At 44.0% G+C, this 25,582-nt stretch overlaps 1 protein-coding gene and 1 long non-coding RNA gene across 10 annotated transcripts in view; one reads left to right on the plus strand and one right to left on the minus strand.

Moving 5' to 3' along the window:
* Positions 1-25,582, plus strand: part of SEPTIN11 (septin 11) — a 146,320-nt gene that overhangs the window by 19,053 nt on the left and 101,685 nt on the right. The window lies entirely within an intron of this gene.
* Positions 20,099-23,920, minus strand: LOC137547991 (uncharacterized). The gene is made up of 3 exons (XR_011026653.1): positions 23,838-23,920; positions 21,613-21,723; positions 20,099-20,279 (listed from the first exon to the last, which is right to left on the minus strand). It is a non-coding gene; the product is annotated as an uncharacterized lncRNA (long non-coding RNA).

A 25,582-nucleotide genomic window follows, 5' to 3' on the forward strand; every position in this document is an offset into this window, starting at 1 on the left:
CCTAGTCCCTACCCCTGTCTCTCAGGACTATTTTCAACCTCTGGCAACCATTGGCTGAGTCAGCATCCAGGCTACCCGCAAGCCAGCCTGCTTAATGTGCTGATCCAATCACTGAAAAGTGGATGGGACAGCCACGCGTTTTTACAAAAAAATGCGTGCAGCATGCGTTCCCGGACCGCACAGGTCCGGAACGCATGCAGTGTGAACATCAGACATTGCATTCTATGCACTGTCTGATGTCGTGCGTGTCGGCCACCTGCACGCGTTTCCAAAACGCGGCTGGAAACGCGTGCAGTGTGAACGGGGCCTAATACTTTTAGAGATAAACCCTGAACAAGCATGCAGCAGATCAAGTTTTTTCTGACATTGTCAGATCTGAAAGATTAGGTTCATGCTTGTTTCTGGCATTATTCAGACACTACTGCATCCTTATAGACCAGCAGAACTGCCAGGCAACTAGTATTCTATAAAAGGAAATATGTATGGCAGCCTCCATATATTTCTCACTTCAGTTGTACTTTAAAGAGACTCTGTAACAACAAAAACCTCCCCTGGGGGGTACTCACCTCGGGTGTGGGAAGCCTCCGGATCCTAATGAGGCTTCCCACGCCGTCCTCTGTCCCACGGAGGTCTCGCTGCAGCCCTCCGAACAGCCGGCGACAGAGCCGACTGTAGCTTCAATATTTAACTTTGCTGGCTCCAGAGGGGGCGCTGTGGCGGCTTTCGGCACGGAAATAGATGGAAATACCCGATCTCCGTCGGGTCCGCTCTACTGCGCAGGCGCCGGAAACTTGCGCCTGCGCAGTAGAGCAGACCCGACGGCGGTCGGGTATTTCCGCCTACTTCAGAGCCGACAGCCGTCAGAGCGCCTGCGCAGGAGCCAGAAAGGTAAATATTGCGTCACCGTTGCACGGAGGGCTGCAGCGAGACCCCTGACGGATGGAGGACGGCGTGGGAAGCCTCATTAGGATCCGGAGGCTTCCCACACACGAGGTGAGTACCCCCCAGGGGACGTTTTGTCGTTACAGTTCCTCTTTAAGACAAAAACTTTACTAGTCATTCAAGGTGCTGTGGTGTGTATTTTTAGGCTCTAGGGGTACACACAAATTAACTTTGACATGTATCTTTACTACTTTGACATGTATCTCTACAGCTATGCCTAAGGAGCCATAAGTTTGCTCCAATGCGCGTGAGCTGTATTGCTGTTTGTCCACAATTGCCTCAATACAAATTGGACTTTTATCCTGAGTGGTGCAGCAGAATTCTTATCTACTACATTCTCTTGGCTCTTTGGTGTTATGCTCCCGATCCCATAGGTGCAGTGGTTGCAGCGACCGGTTTCCTGGATTGTATGAATCTCTACTATTTAAATGAAAAACAAGTTATCAAATCCTCTTTTATATAAAGTATTTTAACAAACTTTATTCTACATACATGCATACATACATACATACATACATACATACATACATACATACATACATACTTGTTTTTACTTTAGTTACAGTGCAGTAGCTCTGAATGTTCCATTGTGGAAGTTCCTTCCTTTGCTCTTAGCCGATAGTGAAATCGGATAACTTGTGACATACTTATAGCCAGCCTTTCTTTGGATGTGTAAGGCCTATACACCCATTGTAGTAAACCCAGTAAAGCATTCAAAGGGATGCATTTAGTTTTACTTCCTGCTTTGTGCAGACTTACAAACCAACAGAGACAGGAAAATTCTGGCTATCTTCAGATGCAGACTGTTATCATGCTTTTTAGCAAGATTCCATATGTTGCAGTTGCAAATTGAGGCCAGAAGATATTTGTTGATTATACAGATTTTGTAATACAATGTAGTTGCTCTGTCATTAAACAGCTGTGAAGCCTTGGAAAAATTGAATATTGGAGGCTGTCCATTTTCCTTTAGGGCTGGTTCAGACGGACGCTTGCGGAGCGCTTATCGCAAGCGTTCGGAACGTCGCGGTAAAAGCTCCCATTCAAGTGAATGGGAGCGTTTACACCGAGCTTTTGCGCGTGTTTACACGATCTCGGCGTTCGGGTCTCGCTTTTCGGTAGCGTTCAAGCTGCCCCTGGAAGCGACATGTAGGTTCCAGGGGGGCGGCCAACCGCGACGGCTAATGTCCCCCTAGGGGAAGAAAAAACGCGACCGCATCGGAACGCGACGAGAATGCTACTGAAAGCCTGACCGCGCAGCCGCCGCAACGCCCCCAAACGCGACGCCACGCAGACGTCCGTCTGAACCAGCCCCAAAGAGGAACTCCAGTGAACATTTTACTGTTGGCAGGTGATGTAGCTGCTGCATGGCTTTTGGCAGTTGAAAACAGCTGTAAACAGCTATTTCCCACAAAAGTTTGAACTTTTCTTGTGGGAGGGGTTATTTGTTGGAGGGGTTTCACCACAATATCAGTCATACAGCGCTCCCTGATGGTCTGTTTGTGAAAAGGAATAGATTTCTCATGTAAAAGGGGGCATCAGCTACTGATTGGGATAAAGTTAAATTTTTGGTCAGAGTTTCTCTTTAAACTTCTCTAAAAAGAAAAAAATGTTTGGACAGACAGCTGTGCAATGACTGAAAAACAGTAAATTTGTTTATAACATTTAATTTGCAATGTGTTTATCACCGTGTACCATTAGTTTATCTGTTTTCCAGAGCCATGTCTTCCTGTTTAGAAAGTAGGAAGTGAGTTGGGTGTATCTGGATACCACATCTGAGTAATTCAAAGTAAATAACTAAATTACTTCCACTAAGAAGCTAACTGCTTTTTCAGTAAATAGAGCACTGCCATGAGAGCAAGTACCTGTAATTTAAACTTAGCTGGTACACAGTAGAAAATTGCTGGGTCTCAACCTGGATTTGAAGGTTAGAAAAGCGCAATTCTTCGTTGTATCACAGCATAAATACACGCGCAACATTTCAGCAAGCAGGCCTTTTGTCAAGTGCTGACTAGCCTAACAAGTGTCATCATTTTATCACAATTCGCATTAAACACACCCTGTTTTATGGAAATTTTTGTGATCAAATGATGACACTTCTTGCCGTGATACAATAAAGAACTGAGCTTTTATAGTCGAATCCAGGTTGAGACCCGCTCATTTTATACTTCTAATGTGTTCCTTTGCACCTTCTCTGGGCCCAGGTGTCTAAACACTGAAAGCAGATGAGCGATTGGACAGAGGCACCTTTAACCAAAAGGCTCATACACAATCAGACCATAGTCTTTTGAAAATGAAAGATCACAGACCAATTTTACCCCCTTCCATGTAGTATGAGAGCCATACCTTCACAGTCTTTTCTATGGAGCTGAACTCCCCATCAGACAGAAATCTTTGCAAGATGCTGCACACACAGATGCTGTACAGACACAAAAGATCAGTATCTGCAAAAGATCTGTTCCTGCCAAAGATCCGTTCCTGCAAAATGCATTCATAGTCTATGAGATCTGCAGATCATCATACACACCTTGTTTAACTGACATTCATCTGCAGATCAGACAATCATCTGCAGATCTGAAAATCCATCCTGGTGGATCTGATCTGCAGATGAATGTCTGTTAAACAAGGTGTGTATGATGATCTGCAGATATCATAGACTATGAATGCATTTTGCAGGAACGGATCTTTTGCAGGAACAGATCTTTTGCAGATACTGATCTTTTGTGTCTGTACAGCATCTGTGTGTGTAGCATCTTGCAAAGATTTCTGTCTGATGTGGAGTTCAGCTCCATAGAATAGACTGTGTAGAGTATGGCTCTCATACTACATGGAGGGGGGTAAAATTGGTCTGTGATCTTTCATTTTCAAAAGACTATAGTCTGATGTGTGTATGAGCCTTAAGTCTTTTTCCTCTTTGCAGAGCCTTGGTAACACAGAAAATAAGAAATTTCCCTTTAAGCTGTTGGAAAATTTAAAGGACACCTGAAGTGACAAAAAAGTTGAGATAATTGGCTCAGTATTGGAAAGCCTCTGGATAGTCCAGAGGCTTCTCAGATTTTCTCCTCAGCTCACTTTTCCTGCGCAGGGTCCCTCCATACCTGTTCAATGTTTCTTCTGGCCACGAGCGTGGTCATGGATGAATCCACCTCCTGTCAGCTGCTTCCCTGCACAGGCTAGCACTTGCTAGGGCTCAGTAGTGGATAGGTGGCCACTGAATTGAGTCACATCACGCTCTGACACAACATAATGTGAGTTTGACTGCTGAGTGACCACACTGCGTGTCAAGTGCTGACCCATACGGCTACAAGCACCGCCTTGGGCTACATTAACTTTCAGCCAAAAGGCACTGTGTGGAAGGCAGTCTGGAAGCTGAACGGCTTGACTAGCGTTCAGTTCAGTCTCCTGTGTGAAAGAGACCTAACGGACTTCAAATTCCTTATGCCTGAAATTCAATTTACAGGTAGTTTTGGGTAACTTTAGAAGTCATGTACAGATACGCTGCTCAGCAAGAAAGAAAGGCCTCACAAGTCAAAAGGAAACAGATGGCACTTCTGCAAGGAGGAGTAAGGTGCATAGCAAGTTAAAGGCCCATACTCACGGGGGACGGCCGTCGCCGCAACCGCGTGGCACGCGCGTGTTGCGGCGACAGTTCCCCCGTGTGTATGATGCGCGCGCCCCGAACCGTCGCCCGTCGGAGCTGTCGCCAGGCGATTGACATGTTCAATCGCCGGCTACAGTCGTCGCTGCAACCTCGCCGGAACTGTCGCTAGCCCCGCATGTGTATGCGGGCTAGCGACAGCTACCCACACACACCACACGGAGCTTCCGGCGGGGGGGAGGAAACTCGGCGACAGCTTCCGCCGCATCGCTAATCCCTCTGCTGCCGTGTGGATGCAGAGGGATTTGGCGACGAGCTGTCGCCGAACTGCCGCCAAACTGTCGCGCACACGCTCCCGTGTGCGGCGACAGCTACAATTGTACCCCCGTGGGTACTTAGCTTTAGGCCCATACTCACGGGGGACGGCCATCGCCGCAACCGCGTGGCACGCGCGTGTTGCGGCGACAGTTCCCCCGTGTGTATGATGCGCGCGCCCCGAACCGTCGCCCATCGGAGCTGTCGCCAGGCGATTGACATGTTCAATCGCCGGCTACAGTCGTCGCCGCAACCTCGCCGGAACTGTCGCTAGCCCCGCATGTGTATGCGGGCTAGCGACAGCTACCCACACACACCACACGGAGCTTCCGGCGGGGGGGGAGGAAACTCGGCGACAGCTTCCGCCGCATCGCTAATCCCTCTGCTGCCGTGTGGATGCAGAGGGATTTGGCGACGAGCTGTCGCCGAACTGCCGCCGAACTGTCGCGCACACGCTCCCGTGTGCGGCGACAGCTACAATTGTACCCCCGTGGGTACTTAGCTTTAGTGATGAGGATGGGGGGGAGGGGTGTGTGCGCTGGGCACTATGTAGCTGAGGCATGAAAGTTAGCTAAGGCAATGGTAACCTTTTCAAGATTATAGATCCCATTCATTTTCAAGATCAAAGCCCTTCTGTGGGGTGGTGGTGGTGGTACAGGATAGGAAGTTATGTCCATGCTATGAGTTGCTGCATTCCCAGCATGGCAACAGACCTGCCAGTCCACTTCAAATTAGGATAGTGCCTCTTCCTGGTTTTCTCTACTGTACACCTGTTTCCTATCTTGCACTGCACACTGACAACAATGACAATTTGTTATGGAATTTGGTTGGGTTTTGTCAATATTAATATGGCCTTGGGTGTGATCATGATATTCATGCTTTGCCAGCTATTTATTGAAAGTAAATTAAAATTACTTTAGTCTGTCCTTGATGTACCTCTTAAATGTCAAGGCAAGGCTAAACTATGCCTGTTTAAGAATGCTTGGCTTTTTTGTTTTCGTCTATATTTTCACTATCACAAGTGAAGGACAAATGACAGTGTCTTATATCACACAGTTCTTTGAGTTATATTTATTTTTACAGAATTCTGTTAAGTGGTAACTTCATGTTCAGTGGCACTTTCAGAGCTTCTAAAAAGTACGTAACCATGGCAATCAATCAAAAATGATAGAACATCCATTCTTTCCAGTTGTTTTTCTTTCCATAAGTTTGCATAAATAGAAAAGATTTTATAAAAAAAATAAATAAATCAGATTTTTCTTTAAAGGGAATCTATAAGAAAAAAGTTTCACTTACCTGGGGCTTCCTGCTGCCGTTATGTGCCCTCGACATCACTCACGATCATCCGGTCCCCCCGCCCTGGTTCAGTTTCATTTTCGTGACTAATCGGTAGCCCAGCAGTGCGCCTGCTACTGCTACGTACGTACGTACACGTGCTGCACAGATGCAAGTCGGCCACAGGGACAGGAGCGTGATCGAGAAAGTGTGCAGCCAGTATTTTCACGGGCCTGCAAAACTTCACTTGAGGTACCACAGCCGTAAATATAAGTCTACAGCAGCGGGCGGCCGATGTGGCCAAATAGTAAATTACACCAATATCCACTTTTACTTTATAAAAATCCCAACCCTGACTTTTATAATTCTTTCCCTCCCACACCCTCCCATAGTACCCAAACTTTTTTTTGTATAGGGGAAAAAAAAGTACATAAATTGAACTTTTTTTTTAATATTTATGTTAAAGAGAATCTGTATTGTTAAAATCGCACAAAAGTAAACATACCAGTGCGTTAGGGGACATCTCCTATTACCCTCTGACACAATTTCGCCGCTCCTCGCCGCATTAAAAGTGGTTAAAAACAGTTTTAAAAAGTTTGTTTATAAACAAACAAAATGGCCACCAAAACAGGAAGTAGGTTGATGTACAGTATGTCCACACATAGAAAATATATCCATACACAAGCAGGCTGTATACAGCCTTCCTTTTGAATCTGAAGAGATTATTTGTGTGTTTCTTTCCCCCTGTTCTCATGCACTGAAGTTTCAGGCTGCTTGTTTCTTCCTGCAAACAGCTTTGCCCTTGTCTGTAAATCCTAAGTATGTGAAAACGCAGCCAGCTCAGAGGACGATTTATCCAGCTTGTAAAAGATAAGAGAGAAGCTGCTCTAATCCTAAATAACACACAGGCAGTGTGCATACAGGGGCCCGGAAGGGGGAGTTCATAGCAGAACCACAACACTGAAGAACTTGGCAGCCTTCCAGACACAGGCTGACAAGTCTGACAAGAGAGAGATAAGTTGATTTATTACATAGACAGTGATAGTATAAAGTGCTGCAGTAAGCCAGAACACATTAGAATAGCTTTTGGAACTTGTAGGATGATAAAAAACAGGATGCAATTTTTGTTACGGAGTCTCTTTAAGAGGGTTTATTACTGTTAATTTATAATTTACGGACTTGTAATTAGTGATGGACGCAAAACTGAAAAAATGCACCTTGATTTCCAAATAAAATACTGGCGCCATACATTGTACTAGGGAAATGTTTTAAATGTTGCAATAACCGGGACAAATGGGCGGGTTTTATCCACAGTAGAATGTTTTATTTTAACACTATAATGGCCAAGAGTAATTAGAAATTTTTTTTCAATTTTTTTTTCTTATTATTCCAATTAAAATGTGTTTAGAATAAAATAATTCTTAACACTGTACCACCCAAAGAAAGCCTAATTGGTGGTGGAAAGAAACAAGATATAGATCATTTTAGTGGTGATTAAGTTATTGGCAAATGAATGGGAGGAGCGCTGACAGGTGAAAATTGCTCTGGTCCTAAAGGGGTAAAAAACCCTCAGTGGTCAAGTGGTTAAATACTATAAAAAGAAGGTGTTAACTATGATATTGAATGTTTAGATTGATCCCTGTACCAACCTGCTGCTCTATTAGCAAAGGATCCTGTTCTGTTGGGTGGAAGGATGTGGGGCGATGCTTCATTGTGGGCTCAGTAGTGGCATCAGCTGAGGGCTTTCCAGCTTGGCTGATAAGCAGGAGAGGCAGCCAGGGATGCTGGAAGTACGGTACATCTATACCTACTGTACGCCTATATTTTCACCCAAACTGATAACAAAAAAAAACAACAAATGTGCTCCGTTGTTGGTATAGAATATAAAAAAAAATCTCCTATACTGTATTGTGCAATTGACGGTTAACGCATTGAGATGAACATTGCGATTCATCTTTATGTAGGAAGTGGAGGATCCCGGCGATAATTGACATGCATGTACACCAGCGACCGCCTGTGTGAACCTGCCCTTAGCAACACACTGGAGGGGATTGGAACGACTCTGAGGGTCCTGATAGACTGCGGGGGACAGGAATCAGCCCCAGGTAAGTAAAACGCCACTTTTTCTCCACCCCTGCCTCGAGTACCATTTAAGGTGTGTACTCATACTCCTTTGTCAGTCATGGCCACAGAGACTAACGGCCGCCTCTGCTGATAATCGGGCAGGTGTATAGAGGCCCCCGACCATCGCCCCCCCAACCTGCAAGCGATCCACCTGGCAGATCATCTCGCCCCCAGTGACAGCCAATCGCATTGTTCACCCTGCTCTCCCACTTGTCGCGTGATGTCACACACTTGCCAGTCTGTCATCCCTCCACCTCCCCCACATATCAAGAGCGCATAGTCACCTACACAGCTGACTTGTATCTGTACAGCCCAGCGATGTCGCCATGGGTGACATCCATCAAAGGTAGGTACACACCTATAAGGTGGCCATTTTGACTTTGATGATCGACCATCTGATTCAATTTATTATAATCGAATCAGATGAAAATCGTTGCTGCCAAGAGCATGCCCAATTGATGATGTGACCAATTTCAGGCCGAAATTGGTCACTTGTATTGATCAGACATGACACAAGATGTAGGGCCCATGTGCTTGATTGGTTGCGCGGCAGTAACGGTGTGCAATATCGGTACATATAACGTGATGGAACCCCCAGCACTGCCCCCCTTAGCAGCTGACAGATTGGGAATCAGCCTGCAGTATATGGGCAGTTGACAGATTGGAAATTGTCCTGTGGTGTATGGGCAGCTGACAGATCGGAAATCGGCCTGCGGTATATGGGCAGTTGACAGATCGGAAATCGTCCTGTGGTGTATGGGCAGGTGACAGAGCAGGAATTGGCCTGCAGTATATGGACAGTTGACAGATCAGTAGTCGTCCTGCAGTGTATGGCAGCTGACAGATCGGGAATCGGCCTGCAGTGTTTGGGCAGCTGACAGATCGGTAGTCGTCCTGCAGTGTATGGCAGCTGACAGATCGGGAATCGGCCTGCAGTGTTTGGGCAGCTGACAGATCTCTCTCCGTTCAGAAAGAGATCTATTGGTCGATTCTGCCAATCATAGCCACATGTATGGCAACCGTCACACTGTTCAGTGGTATATTGATCACTATTCACCTGATGTATTATCAGGCCACAAGTTATTTATATCAGCAACTTTAGGTAAAACTGATTGTTGTATTGCCACTTGCCTTGCACCAGTTATCGGTACAGAGGCTTAGGCATTTAGAAGCAAAAGGAGGAAACTTTTTTTCCCTTCTTGTAAGCGCAGAGCATACTGCATTAGATACACAGGCAGTATTTTATCTACATTTTCACTATGCTGACGCTTGCATTAAATAGGCGACTTACATTACTTATATTTGGCTGCAGTCCATAGCCTCTATCATATGTTTAACATATGTTAATGCATGAGTATAGAACCTCCACTCTTTCAGTTCTTGCAGTTTAATAAATCCTCATGTTGGCACAGTGACCTGAAATTCACTGCAATGCAGGGCTCACTGGACCTGAAGGAATGAAAGGTGTAATCTAGATATATGCTTTGTTCAGCATGCCTTTATCTTTCATAAATGCTTCACAATGTTGCCACTAGCTACGGTTTATTAGTAATGTATTTATTCTGTTACTCACTACAGTAGTTTGAGACAGAATGTTGTAGTAATTTAGCACCATAGGCGTTGTTGACACTTTAAATGGCAAAATGTTATTAGGGGGGGAAGCATAAAGATTAAAAGTCAGCCACTCCAATCTAAAGTATCTAGAGAGTGTAATTTGCATTGCTGCTGGGCTAGTTTACTGCTTGTGCCTGTTGTGTCCACTTTATGATGCTTAGCACAGTGGACTGTATCTGTGATGTCATTGCTAACACAAGTGTGGAAATGTGGATCTCTCAATCTGTAAAGCTTGTAATTAAAGGAATACTGTAGGGGGTTTGGGGGGAAAATGAGTTGAACTTACCCGGAGCTTCTAATGGTCCCCTGCAGACATCCTGTGCCCGCGCAGCCACTCGCGGATGCTCTGGCTCTGCCTCTGGTTCACTTCAGGAATTTCAGACTTTGAAGTCTGAAAACCACTGTGCCTGCATTGCCGTGTCCTCGCTCCTGCTGATGTCAACTGGAGAGTACTGCGCAGGTACAGAAAATGCTGTGCCTGCGCAGTACGCTCCTGGTGACATCAGCAGGAGCGAGGACACGGCAATACAGGTGCAGTGATTTTCAGATTTTTAAAGTCTGAAATTCCAGAAGTGAACCGGAGGTGGGGCCGGAGCATCTGAATGGCTGCGCAGGCAGAGGATGTCTGCGGGGGACCATTAGAAGCTCCGGGTAAGTTCAGCTCATTTTCATATTTGGTGGTTTGTCATGTACATAATGATTTCAAAGCTGGCAGCTTGGGGGTAGTTTACATGGAAGTTACTTGGCAGCCGTTTTACCCCTCATAACAGCACACAATGTAAAATCACAAGGCGTATCCACTTGTACACAGTAGCAAGGCGATGCAGTTGAAGCTGAATGGAAGTGGCCAGCAGAAGCAGTGGTATAAGATAGCTAGTGCCACCTAGTAACCACTGACAGCTGCAGAGATGGAATGGTATGTGGCTATGAGGTTGGTAGAATGTCCACACACTGACAAGGCACAACAATGAAACGTAATGAAGTATCATAGCTTCCCTCATGGAAGGTATAATGCAGTACATGGGTCAATGACTGCCCAATCTAGCAAATGATCAATCTCTTTTTAATCTCAAATGGATCATGCAGTGATTGATTCTCTAGTTTTCTGTCCATTTAATCTTAATTGCTACTGTATTTATAAAGTGCCAACATATTATGCAATAAATAAATAGGGAGATGGACAATAAGATAATGCAACAGAGCTTAGGTCTAGACCACGTGGATCAAGTCCAAGTCGGTCCACAAGAAGGTTACCTGTATGATTAAGTTGTATACACTCGGGGGAAGGACCCTGCCAGAGGCTTGCAAATCATACTAGGTACAGGTTACATAATAGGTGCTGATCCCCTGTCAAGTGAGCGCCCTTCTCTCACCAAGCGGATTGCCTGTTTCCTTCTTCCACCAGCAGTAGATTCATGTCTATATTGATGACTAGTTCAAAACCTTTCAGATTTTTACTACTAACTATACACAATGGCTACATAGGAGAAAAGTATTTTATGGTGCATATGGCTACATAGGAAAAAGGTATTTTATATGCATTTGGGAGAAATGTATTTCTTTAGAAGATGCACATTAATGACAAGTATAGTAAAACTCAGTACATTTAAACCGATTCCTACATTTATGGTAATTTTGCTGGTTTTAGAATCAAACACTACCTAGATCTATGTATTGCTGTATATTGGTATGCAACCCTGCCCTTCCAGTGATGTTTAGCCTAGGCTGTTTAGGTGTGCAAAATGCTCCTCCCACGGTATTCTGGGAAAGCAGACATTATTTTCGGTGACTTCAAACAAATATTCTGCAGAGTTGCACCTGACAGTACTAAAGATGTCGCCATCTGTGGTAAATTTCACAATGTAAATTGGGCGTGATGAAATATTTTACATGGGCAAACACTGACTAATGTATAAATGTGTATAAATGAGCACGATTTTTATATATATATATATATATATATATATATATATATATATATATATATATATATATATATATATATATATATATATATATATATATATATATATATAGTGAAAAAAAAGCAGTTTTATTCATTACGCTATTTTCACTTCAGTTCCTCTTTAAGTACCTGCACAATTGTGTATTAGATGTTTAATTTTTTTGCGAGTGGCCCTATAAGTGCCATTGAGTAGTGAAATGTGCGGGTCTGCAAAAGTGTGTGGGGTATAATCTTTCTACATAAAATGTTTCCCGACTGCAACCTGAGGTGAAGCATTATTGCTAGCTTCAGTGCACAGTGGGGCTGGCATTATAGTCATTATTTGTGTTTGAAGTGCAGACATGAGAGACTTGTATGTCTGGAATCTGCTGACATGTACCCATCCATGTCAGTGAATGTGAACAGTGCGAAGAGCGTGGAATGCTATGCCTGGAATACACGCATACATGTAAGCTGGCCATGTCAGTGCATGGGAGAAGTTTGGACAATGTGGAATGCTATGCCAGGAATACACATCTGTGAAAGGAAGGCAGCTATCTTATTTGGATTGCTAGCAGGGGCTTGGCCATACTCACAAGCCTGACATATGTTTTCAGTTGAAGTTCAGATCTCAGAAATGCTCTCTGCCTGGCTGTCTCATCCTTATGGTTGAAGAGGAAGCTTATGAGACATAGAAAAATGCACAGATGTTCCTTGTCATCTCAGCACTCCGTGCATTTCCAGTGGAGGACATGCTGCTTTTAGATGCTCACATTGCTTCTTCAAAACCTCAAGTGTCACATTTGTAGAGTGGGAATATTTTCTTGAGAATAAAGGCGGGACTGGAAATTTCCATAACTGTACCATACTTGATTGCCACTACGTATTTTGGATAGTGGGTTGCCTGTTGTATTCTGTGCCTATAACTTTCAGATGGTTATTAATCCATTGCCGTTATATAAATTTTTCTCTGATTTTCGTATTGAGACTTCCAAGTGCCATTAAAAAATATTGTGCACCTCTATTTTACTGTGGGCAATGCAAAAACTGCTAATAAAATTGTGCTCTATGCGGTGCTCTTTATAACCACTTGCCGTATGCGACTTTTTTGCTTGCTTCGGCTGCAAAAGCCGCTAATGTTTTTATGCGGCACCCTTTTTAACTGCTTGCCATATACTCCCTCTATGGGCTTGATTCACAAAAGAGTGCTAACTGTTAGCACAGGCGTTTTCGCGCGAATTTTCGCATTGCGCGCGCTCGCGAATTTTCGCACGAAACAATAACGTTTTTGCGCGCAAACGCAAATTTTCCTGCTAAATAGTTATCGTTTGCGCGTGAAAACGTTATCGTTTACGCGTGAAAATTCGCGATCGCGCGCAATGCGAAAATTCACACGCAAACGCCCGTGCTAACAGTTAGCACTCTTTTGTGAATCAAACCCCATGACTGCTTCGCACTAGTCCTGACCATAATAGTATAATAGTCCTATATCTTAGATACACCCAGTGGTGTGAGGGCTTTTCTGAAGCGGTGGCCACTGAATCATTTATGTACAGGGTGGCTAGCTAACAAAAATGTCCATTTTATTGTGCAAGCCTTTAAGAGAATGAAAGTAGATTTGTACATCTGACTTCTTGGAAAACCCCTTATTGAAATACAGTTATGGGGAACAACCTGCAGTATCTATATAATGCTAATGCATCATAAAATTACCAAATATCAGTTGTACACATTCAGGAGGTTGATAATGTATAGCTGTGGTAAAGCCTAGGGTGATTGAGAAGTGAATTGCTCATTTATGCTTTTGATGAGTCGGTTTTAAGGAAGTTTCACTTTTTGTTATAAAATTGCTGCAAGGCTGGATTCACACATAAAAGTTGTCCAGTCCTGTTAGTTTTTGACAGTTGCATCAGTTTTGTATGGCTTGGGTCACACACAAATCTACATTTCCAGTCCAGTCCTATCCGTTTTTTTTTTAATCCATTTTCTATAGGTGTGTTCATACATAAAAGGAGAACAGTTCCAATCCTGACAGGTAAAACTAATAGAAAACTGATGCTAAACTGACTTGACTGGAAATGTACAGATTTATGTGTGAACCAAGCCTAAATCTAGATCAGTGCTGTGCAAGTATTTTTTTGGCAGTGTAATTCTTCTAAAAATAATTGACTTTAAGAATTTCCCAAATTAAAAGCAGGTTGGGATTGCTCTGTGACAGCAGCATTTTGTGCGAACTGTTTTGAATACTGCTGCAATGAGACTGTCTTGAAACACCTTGCAGCAAGAATCACTGAACATGGCAGTAGCCTTTGCTACTCATTTTCAGCAGCCAAGCTAATTTTCTGCTTAATGCTGGGAATACACGGTTCGTTTTTGAGCCATTTAGATGGCTCGATGGATAATTTCCGACATGTCCGATCTCCTGCCCGATCGTTTCGCCGTTCGATTACACATTGAACACAATGGAAAAAGATAAGAAAAACGAGCGGAGGATAAGAGAATTGCCTGCGGAATCGAGCAGGGAATCGATCGAGCGGGAGAATGGAGTGGCAAAATTGAGCTGTGTATGCCCAGCAAAAAACACTGTGGAAAAGATAGACAATTGAATGTAAATAGTTCAGTGAACTTTATAAAGTATTGCAGAAAGTCTCAACAATATATCCGCATAGTATTGTGTTTTTTGCATTTAAAGAGTAACTGTTAGCCCCAAAAATGAAATTTAAATCTCTATTGCAATGTTTTATTTACTTTTTAAGTGAGCCAAAAAGGCAATGCAGAAGTTAAAAATCAATCTAATTTTTTTACTATGTAGCCTTTTCCTCAAGCTCCGGCCGCAAAGCCGCATATCAGATACTGCTGAGCATGCAGAGCATGCCTATGTCTGCCCGACCCCCCTCTCCCCCCCCAGGACCAGGTGCCGATATATTCTCACCCCAAACAACTGACCGCTCTGACACGGAAAGAGAGCGGGAGCACTTCCAGCGCCGCAGAGCAGCCGCCGCCGTGCATGGTGATTTTTAACTTCTGCATTGCCTTTTTGGCTCACTTAAAAAGTAAATAAAACATTGCAATAGAGATTTAAATTTCATTTTTGGGGCTAACAGTTACTCTTTAAAGTTACATGGACAACAAGAACATCCATTAAAGCCAATGGGTACCAATCTAAAAATAAAAAAGTCAGTTACTCCCCTAAGGAGAGGGAAGGCTCGGTCCTAATGAGCCTTCCCTCTCCTCTCCCGGTGCCCTCGGTGCTGCGCTGGCTCCCCACGTTCGCATCCGCCACCGCAGGGACTTCTGAGGTCTTCGGGAGCACTCGGGCTTTTGAAGACGGGCCGCTCCATACTCCGCACGCGCCGGTGCGTCATAGAGGGCGCTGGCACATGCGTAGTATGGAGCGGCCCGCCTTCGGGAGCCCGAGTGCTCCCGAAGGCTTCCGAAAGCTCCCTTCGGCATGCGGAAGTGGCAGTATTTGACCAAACTGGTCGAATACTGCCACGGGGGATCCTGCGCGGGACCGGACACCGGGAGAGGAGAGGGGAAGGCTCATTAGGACCGAGCCTTCCCTCTCCTTAGGTGAGTATCCGACTTTTTTATTTTTGAAATGGTAAACACTCACTTTAAACAAACTCATGAGAGCTTGGACTTGATTAGAAAGTTTTCTCTGTGGTTGTGTAGTTAGGGCTCATTCACACTATGTGCTGCGCTGTCAGTTTTGACGCAACGCACATGGTGTACGATCTGCATGGCTACATGAAAGTCCATAGACTTTCATGTTACCATTCACATTACAGGTGTGCGTTCCCATGCGTTACGATGTAATACGATGTAACGCTTCTGGGAACATCTAATCACACAATGCACACAGAATGTGTGCATTGTCTAGAATCCTGATTAGTTGGCTGCCAACGCCTGCGCTCCTAGCGCACCACAATGTGTATTCTGTGCGTTGGCTGCACGATAGCAACGCATACACAAAATCGCTTTCGTGTATGCGTTTTCTAGTTTGAAGTCTATTGACTACGTTTACCCCCTGGTCTTTACGTGCAAGGTATACAGACTGAAGTAGAGTGGACAATAACCACCCAGAGCCCCGCTGAGGCAGGTATCAACAGAGTTCAAGAGTTCACAAGTGTCATACTGTAATAGTACCTTGATGAGTATGAGGCCCACAATAGTGATAGGCAGTAAGCAGATCCAGTGACAGGTAATGGTTGATCCAAGCAATAAGCAAGAGGGTCCAAGTACAAGCAGAGGTCGGTCCAGGCAGCAGGCAAAAGTATCCAGGTAACAAGTAGAGGTCGGTCCAGGCAGCAGGCAAAAGTATCCAGGTAACAAGCAGAGGTCAGTCCAGGCAGCAGGCAAGAGTATCCAGGTAACAGGCAGAGGTTAATTCAGGCAGCAGACCAGAATGGTCGAGAAAGAGTCAAATTCCAGATAAACAATATTAGTAAGTGCACACCCAGCAACTAGCCACAGCTTTGCTATCACGGACAATGACTGGAAGCACTCAGCATGTTTAAATACAACTCTCATCCAATCAGTGGCCGGCCACACTCCACACATCCAATCAGACAGCAGCACATCCTGCCTAAGTGTTAGCTGTAACATCAGCTGACTGCAGTCAGCTGACTACTGTTTACCCTTGCGGAGGGTGTACTGAGAACACGCCCTCCGCCATTCAGGAAGTGCGACCTGCTTTCCAGCCTGCACGTCATCAGCGGGGGAACAAGCGCCGAGACCCGGAAGTGGAGGTCTCAGCATGGTTCTCGGCACAACTTTCAGTATAAACAGATAAGTTCCTTACAGGTTGCTTTATATTACCTCTGTGTCACACATCTGTGAACCTTTCAGCAACCACCACTCTGATTCTGGTATGACTAAGGCTGGGATTGCCTAGCAACTTAATAGTAGGCCGTTTTTTTTTTTTTTTTTTTTTAAGTCCAGTTCAGGTTTCCTGGAAAAGTTATTAGTTCTCCTCCATCCTCCAACTTTTGTAAGTTAACTCCAACAACTTGAAATTCCCACAGCAGGTATCCCAGTCTTTTATCCTGTGGTTGGAACCGTGATCAGCCTTTGGGACACAGTCATCGTATTAGCATACAGGTAGAATCAAGAGACTGTGTGCTGGTAATTGTCTTCCACGCTGATCTTTTTGTGACATAATCCTTTGTAAGCTACAAGAATGATTGCTTGCCTTTAGAAGGGAGCACACATGACAGTGCGTTATCCATGCGATTCCTGGATTTCCGTCTCTGTGTTCACTCTGTGATCGTGTTTTCATGCTCACAATTTTCAGATTTGGCTGAATATGTTGTAATTGCAATGGACGTGTTGTACAGGAAAAGCAGAAAGCTGTCCATTTGAAAATCATGGGAAAAAACATGTTTGCAGAACGTGAGCAAACGCGAACGACTAGTTATTCTGACTAATGACCAATTGCGGCAGTGTGCATTTTGACAAATAATGTGCATGAATCAAATAAGTGTGCTCTCTGTTATTGTCTTTTTACTCTAAACTGAATAATTGATTGTTAATTAAATAGGTGAAAATGGGTAGATGAAAAGTATTTTTATTTTAGGGCCATTTCACACGGGCAGCTGGCAAGCCATTAAGTCACCTTCTGTCAGCTGCTTTCCTGCACCGGACAGGTGCTTTCATGTTCAGACTTGACATTCGCACTCCTCCACCACCCAGTAACACCACCGTGCGTCATCGCTTGGCACACGTGGTGTTATAACCGCTGCAATTCGCTGCAACTGTTCAGCTGTCCTGAAATGGGCCTCAAGGGAATACGGCAAAAAAATTGACAAGATTTTTGCTGTAGAAATGCTCTCAATTACTTTTGCCTGAATTTATAGTTTTCAGTGGCAATTTTAGGAATGGTTGCATTATGGACATGCTGGTTGGCTTAAGTTCAGCAGCTTCATCTCTTCTATGTAAAGAGGAGGGGCCAGGACTTTTGGAGCTGCTGAATAATAGTGGTTTGTGTTGGCTATTTAGTACTACTTTGAGATTTTTTCCTATGACAGTCCTCTTGGAAAAGGAAACTTAGCATCTGTAGGTTATTACTTGTCTGTATATAATTCCTGAGCTGTCATTCACTGCAACAACAAAAAATGGTAGTTAGAAGTCTTGTTAAATGGAAGAGATCAAGTAAGGGGCGAAACCTTGCCAATACCAGAGTGGTGGCGACAGATGATTAGCTACCAGATATTGAGAAGTTGCCCTTCTTTTTTTTTTTCTTCTTCTTCTTTTTTATACGCAATCATATTGGGGATTTTAAGAATAAATATATATATCTCCTATAGCGGTCTTTTAAGTAACATGACTCACAATTACTAATGATTTTTTCAGAGGGGATATGCGTTGTATTAATATGGTTGCATCCGCAAAAGTAATGTTCCACGGTTTCCTGGCCAAGAGCCGTAAGGTCCCGTGTATCGCTGTCTAATTCTATATATATCTTACCATGTATTACTTCATGTAGAACAATAAATTAGGCTGTCTAAAATGTTTAGTTGTGCTGTAGTTAATATATTCTACTTGGGGAGATCCTAGACAGGCATTTTGTCTCTATCTGCACATCTGCTATGTAGTTGTGGTTTCATTTCAGTTCTTGGCATACCAAAGATTTTCTTTCAAATATGTAGAAGTTGGAAGGAAGGGCTAATGTAACATGCTGGTCAGTAGGGAAAAAAAGAAAACCGGATCAGACCACAAGAAACTCAAGCTGAATTTAGAGGTACAGCTTTTAAAGAGAGACGGTTACAAATACGTGTAATTACCCTGATATCCGTTCGGAAATTGATCACCAAACATTCCATAACTGTCCTAATTTAGCCTTTAAAAAAAAAAAAAAAAAAGATAAATAAGCCACGCCCACTGTTTACAAGCCATATCGATGGTCTTTGATACTTAATTTCCCTTTTCAGTGTCATCCATAACAATCTTGCTCTATGGTGGGATGATATTGCAAGGAACGTGGACTATACAGACAAGCTCCAGTATAGCCAAGAGCTGTGTGCTGCTCAGTGGAGGGGGAGGAGAGATAACGGGGCTGCACATAATAAAGTACAAGAACTTGTTTATTTCTTGTTCATTGGTGACTCTCAATAATAATAATAATAATAATAATAATTTGAATATTTTGTATAGCGCTTTTCTCCTGTTGGACCCAAAGTGCTCAAGAGCTGCAGCCACTGGGATGCGCTCAAGAGGCCACCCTGCAGTGCTAGGGAGTCTTACCTAAGGACTCCTTACTGAATAGGTACTGACCCTAGCCAGGTTTCGAACCCTGGTCTCCCATGTCAAAGGCGGTGCCCTTTATCCAGCTCTCAAGCTAAATACTCATTACCTGACGGAGAAAGATAAATACAGCTATGTCCCATTGATAAGCCTTCCACGATCCATATTCCGACTGGTGGATACACGTGGCGTTACATGTACACGATGGGCACAAATGGGAAGTCAAGAGATCAGGGTACTTTGCGCAGGGTCGTCAAGGATCTTAAATAACCGATCTGCTGTGATGGTCACTATCGCTACATGACGCTAAACATCGTTTGGTGATCCTGTGCTTGCACCCACATTGCGAGAAATTATAGATTGTCAATGAAAAAAAAATCGTCTGATAAATTGTTGGGAATTGTTGGGAAAATTGCGTGGTGGGTGTCACGGAGTAGCCGTGAGAGACGCAGGTGAATCTAGAAAATTCTCAGTCGATTTCCTGATTGCTTCCTGTTTGGATCTGTGCAGTCGTGCAAGCGATCTGAAAATGACTTCTTTGTGTTCTTTTTTTTTTTTTAAACCAGAGATCTGTCCTCCTGTGAGTAAAGTATTCCCCTCACCCCTCAGGAATGTCGCACGTGGCCGGATCCCCTGCAGAGGCCAGCTCATTCCCCCAACAGCCAAATGGCTACATAAAAAGAGCCAGGAAGCTCAAGGTGGCCATGAGAAAGCCAGCCAGCACGGCACCGACAGGGGCAGATTTGAATACATGTGTTGTATGATTTGTCTGTATACGAAGACCGTATATCGCACAGCTATGAAATTTATAGTCTTATTCGTTAGTCTGCCCAACGTGGGGATATAAAATTCTTGGCAATATCTTGTCCAGTTATTGCGGTATGAATCTTCTCAGGAACCTGACCCGCTACCCAAGTCACATCTGATATCATATTAGTCTGTATTTTCCGACAAGTATGAATCTGCTATCCACCTAAATATGACATGTATCGTTTATGAGTTACAACATTTTATAAGTTTAAGCCAAAATCTCTCCCCAAGGACTTGAACTGTGGTTGGTTGGCAATTCAGAGGGGGCAGGCACGGCCACACCCCCGAGCCAGCTTCATCAAAAGCACATGGCCAGCAGGCGGACCTCAGTCCTCCAAATTCCATCTGTATGAGAGCCTGTCTGTTGCTAGCCAGAGGACACGAGGTTAGCGGCCATCTTGTTTGGACTTTGCTCTGGAACAAAAGAACTTTGTTACTAACTGAACTGAATTGAAACCAGGAACTTTATGATTTTCCCAGAAAAGACATCTTTCCATTAAACTTTAAGTATCCGTTTTTTTCTCCATTTTTATTTTCTATACTGTTTTACCCTTTGTCCTTATAATTGTTGATTTTAACGATTTTCTGTATATAATAATTATTTATATTGCATTAATAAACCGATGTTATCGTCAGTTGTTGCTCCAGCTACTCTATTATTCAGCCATACAGAAACTGAACCCAAACTTCTGAGACGACGCTACTGTTGTTGCTAGCTAGACAGAATAGAGTGTGTTTAACCGTTTTATTTGCAGGTCAAAAAATAGCCAGTCAGTGAGTTCCTCTGTCTTAGAAAACAGAGGTGGTGGCAGTTATACCCTGAAATAGTGTGTAATTTGTAAGTACCATAACCCACAGGCTCCATTCTAGTCGGGCTGCTGCCCAAGTTCCGGCGGTTTCTGCGCACCGACTCGTGACTACAGCTTGCATGGTCTGTGTGCTGAAACCGATTGGAAGGCAATTTGCGGTCTGGCCATTAGGGGTCCTGTGACAGTGGGTACGGGCCTTCAGGACCCTTTTACACTTACGTGTTATGCTGTGTTACTCTATTTTACCACAGAGGGCCGTGAATGCAATGAAAGTCTATGGAGACTTTCACACTTACTGCGGTCCATTGCGGTGAACCAGAAGTATCCATGCTGATGCAAGGTCAGCAGTAGGTTATTGGAAGCACCGTGTTTAACACACAGTGCTTGGTGTAATGGAACTCTATGGGTGACACAGTAGGTGTAAAGGACAGTGCGCAGTGCAAGGACCAAGGTGAATGCCAGTGACACACTTCCTGCCCAGCAGGGAGTATGTCACTGGGGGGGAAGGGCGCTATACATATGACCGTGTCAGTGCACTCTGCACTCAGGGTCATATGATTGTGGTTTTTTGCGTAACAGTGGGATGTGACAGGAGCATCACATCCCCACCACAATGCAATAAAAATGTAAAAGTGGCTTTAGTGATCCGACATGCTGGACACCAGAGTGACATTGTAGGATACCCGTGCACATCTCATCGTCCCTACCGTTTGAGGCCATGTTCCCTCGGGTATGTCTGTTCAAGGCTTCAGAGTCAGCTGATCCCTTTAAATATTGACACGCATTACAGTTTTATGACTGATCTAAATGCAGACAAGGCACAGACTGACGCTAAATAAATCAAGATTGCACTTTTTCTGAGGACATTTACTATTGCAAGGTGTTGATTTTTGTTTTGTTTTTCTTTCTTTGTAGCAAACGTTAATGTAGATTCTTACCTGCTTCTAACCAGGGCTGTGGAGTCGGAGTCGTGGAGTCGGAGTCGGGGCAATTTTGGGTGCCTGGAGTCGGGAAAAAATACTCCGACTCCGACTCCTAATGACTTTAAACTGTAATTAAAATAGAAAATATGATAAAATGTTCTATTTCTCAGATAAGTCATCATAAATAATTTCTACATACAGTAATAGCTGTGCTTAGTCCACAAAAATTAAATGACCGCAAATGCTTCAATAAAGCAGTCCCCGTATTTTTAAAGTCAGATATACACATCTGATTGTGACTGTGAGTATGATGTGTACACAGGAATCTTATATATGTTACGGCCAGAACCCGAAGTGTGGCCACTTCTAGTTCTGGCCGGCCACTTCGGGTTCTGGCCGGCCAATATGCGAAGTGGCCGCAGCGCTGCGGCCAATGTGAGAAATGGAATGTTTACAGCCGTCTCGCCCGGCCAAATTGATGACAAACTTGCTTAATTTTAATGAAATGTAGCCGGCGGCAATGTCATAGAATAGATGAAGCCGCCGGCTTTCGCGCACTGCCTCTCCCCGATCCCCCCCTCCCTCCTCTCGCCGCCGCCTCCCATTACAATACGTAGCAGCCGGGCGGGGACATGCAGCCGGAGAGTCGTTCGTCGCAGCAGGGGCAGCAGAGCGGGGGAGGCTGCAGACATCGCTTCTGCCAGCACCCCGCTCTGCAGGAACGGCAGGATTCCCCTGCCGCGACGAACGACTCTCCGGCTGCATGTCCCCGCCCGGCTGCTATGTATTGTAATGGGAGGCGGGGAGAGGAGGGAGGGTGGATCGGGGAGAGGCAGTGCGCGAAAGCCGGCGGCTTCATCTATGACATTGCCGCCGGCTACATTTCATTACAATTAAGCATCATCAATTTGGCCGCGGCGAGACGGCGTCAACAAAACATTTCTCACATTGGCCGCAGCGCTGCGGCCACTTCGCGCATTGGCCGGCCAGAACCCGAAGTGGCCGGCCAGAACTAGAAGTGGCCACACTTCGGGTTCTGGCCGTAACATATATACTAAATAACATCTATGCTGTAAGTATAAAGCCTGATGTGTAGCCGTGTCCCTAATAGAGATGGTCAATGCGATGGAAATAATTCTGCGTTGATTCTAATTTATGCAAATGTACCTTTGCTCATGAAATCAAATAATTTAATATGTTGTTAAAATTTGGTTTGGTGACTACAAATTAAATGGTACCTGAGAAGGATGAAAGGAAAATTTTACATACCTGGGGCTTCTTCCAGCCTCCTTCAGGCTAATCAGTCCCTTGCTGTCCACCTCCACCACCTGGATCTTCTGCTATGAGTCCTGGCAATTCAGCCAGTCAGCGCTGTACAGCTGCATGCCGCTTCCACAGCCAGGAGCGTTCTGCACCTGCGCAATAGTGCTGCGCAGATTTAGTACGCTAGCGGGCGGAGTGTGTTCATGCGCACCACGCCAGACTGACTCAAGTGCCTGGACTAATAGCAGAAAATCCGGGTGGCAGAGGAGGACAGCGAGGGACTGATTAGCCTGAAGGGGGCTGGAAGAAGCCTCAGGTATGTATAAAACTTTAATTTCATCTGTCTCAGGTTTACTTCGTTACACATACATATGCACGTCCCACAGAGCGCAGGGAATCCACTCAGAACGTTGTGCACATTGAACACAGAGGTGTTGTCTATCACCCATAAACCTGGTTCAGATTGTGCATGAAGAATGTGTAATAGAGGAAGAATCTCCTTATTCCCCTGCAGAGTACCTGCACATCACTCTTACATGTACCCAAAGTTACATTGCCTAGGGCCTGACAGATGTTCTTTGTTCTGGTCTTTACCTTTTACAAGTACTCTTACCAAGGACTAGTTTTAGTCTATGACTAAAGGGAATAAATATAGCAGTCTCCATATCCTTCTCACTTCAGTTGTCTTTTAAAATTCCTAAGCGTTAGCAGTTAAGAGACGATTTTCATGTTACATACTTTCAATCAACAAGATTGTAATATGCAAATTAGAGGAGTCGAAGTCGGTGGATTTTTGTACCGACTCCACAGCCCTGCTTTTAACATGCCACTGCACTAAGGTTTTCACAGGAAGTGCTAAGTGGGAGGAGGTACCAAATATAATTGCAGAATTGGCCCCAGTGCTGTGTATGTATTGCAGTGATGCCACAGGAGTTGGGTGCTGGGTGACGCAGCTGGTAAAAATATTGGTCATTTACCTGGCACTCATTCTCGCTTGAGCCCTGGAAACCTGCTACTAAAAGAGTCTACCTTTTTGAAGTCTAGGACGTTTGTAAAACTGGCGGTTTTCCATTTTTGTTTTCCTTATAGGTTACAATCTATGCTGAATAAAGAGAAAAAAAAGTTAGTGTTGATACATTTTCTTAATTCCTGTAGAAATGTGATTAGGTTGATTGGGAGGCTGTACTGCAATTCGTTGATGGCTGATCACGTGATCATGTCTCATCTTTGCTTCCTAAAGGCTCATTCACGCTAGTAAATGCGTTTGATAGGAATTAAAATGCATGTAAGACGCATGAATTTGTCAGTAAGTTTTTTTGTGCATTTCATTGCACGTTTCCATGCATTTCCACACATTTTCTAGGTGTTTTACTTCATTGTCGAACCACTGTGAATTGACATAGAGGGAAAGGAAACCAGCTGATTCATTGGACTACTGCATGATCCATGCATTGAAACACACATAGCATGCATTACTATGCGCTGCAGTGCGTTTTAATCACTCCCACATTGAAATGAACTGCTCAGCAACTCACTGCTGTACTGTGAATTTTAAAATGAAAGTCTATGGACTTTCCATACCATCTTTAACTCACTGCAATGCACAGGGCTCATTCACACTATGTGAGTTGCAGTGAGTTTTGATGCACTGCACATAGAGTGCGATAAACATGGTAACATGAAAGTCCATAGACTTTCATTTTAACATTCACAGTACAGCAGTGCGTTGCTGAGCAGTGCATTTCAATGTGTTGGGAGTGATTAAAACTCAATGGAGCACATAGTAATGCATGCTACATGCGTTTAAGCTCATGGATCATGCAGATGAGCCCCAAGAATCGGCTGGTTTACTTTCCCTCTACATCACTTCATAGTAGTTTGACAATGCAGAAAAAAGCATAGATATGCTTGGAAATGCGCAATGAAATCCACAAAAACAAACTGACAAATTCATGCATTTTTTACATGCATTTGAATGCACTTCTAACGCATTTAGTAGTGTGAATGAGCCCTTACAAAACCTAACCTAAGTTGGACCTAACTATGGCCAGCCATTCAGATATCTAAAAATGAAAAATGTATGGTTGCTTAATAAAGTTAAAATGTTTGCTGTGGTTGGACCCCTTATACCAAAGTGGTTTTGCTAGAGAACTGGCTGCCCATTATGCCATGTGGCCCCAGAAGATAGGAATTGAGCCGTGTATAAACACAAATAATATATTACTTTCTATTATTTTACGTTAGAACACTGACACATTTTCTACAGCCTATTGCAACGTATGAACAACAATATTTTTCAGTCGCTGTACTTCCTACCCTTCAAAACCAATTCTAATAAAAAAAAAATTTCCGATAGACTAAATTATTGTCCAATGATCACTATTTGAATCATTCAGTCGATTTGTAACATCATTCAGGTTTATTTTCTGATAATTTGTTTACTTTTATCTGATCGGGTGAATCTTCGCTGAAAATTGTGCTGTTAGTAGGCACTAGTGATGGTCACGTTTAGGAGAACTCAGGGAGAAGGATGTGATCAGTTTGGTTAGGCATGTTTCGTACTGTAAGTTAGCGATGTGGTGCGTCTCACCTGCCGTACAGCCAAAAACATGCATTAAAAGGGCAGTGTTCCCTGTCTGGCATTCTGCCAAGCAGGAAGTGGCGCCCACTTGTGGTCATTTCCCACTTTGGGTATGCGGAAGTGCACAGAAGCATATTGTAA

The sequence above is a fragment of the Hyperolius riggenbachi genome, chromosome 1 (genome assembly GCF_040937935.1).
Source record: "Hyperolius riggenbachi isolate aHypRig1 chromosome 1, aHypRig1.pri, whole genome shotgun sequence".
Lineage (NCBI taxonomy): Eukaryota > Metazoa > Chordata > Amphibia > Anura > Hyperoliidae > Hyperolius > Hyperolius riggenbachi.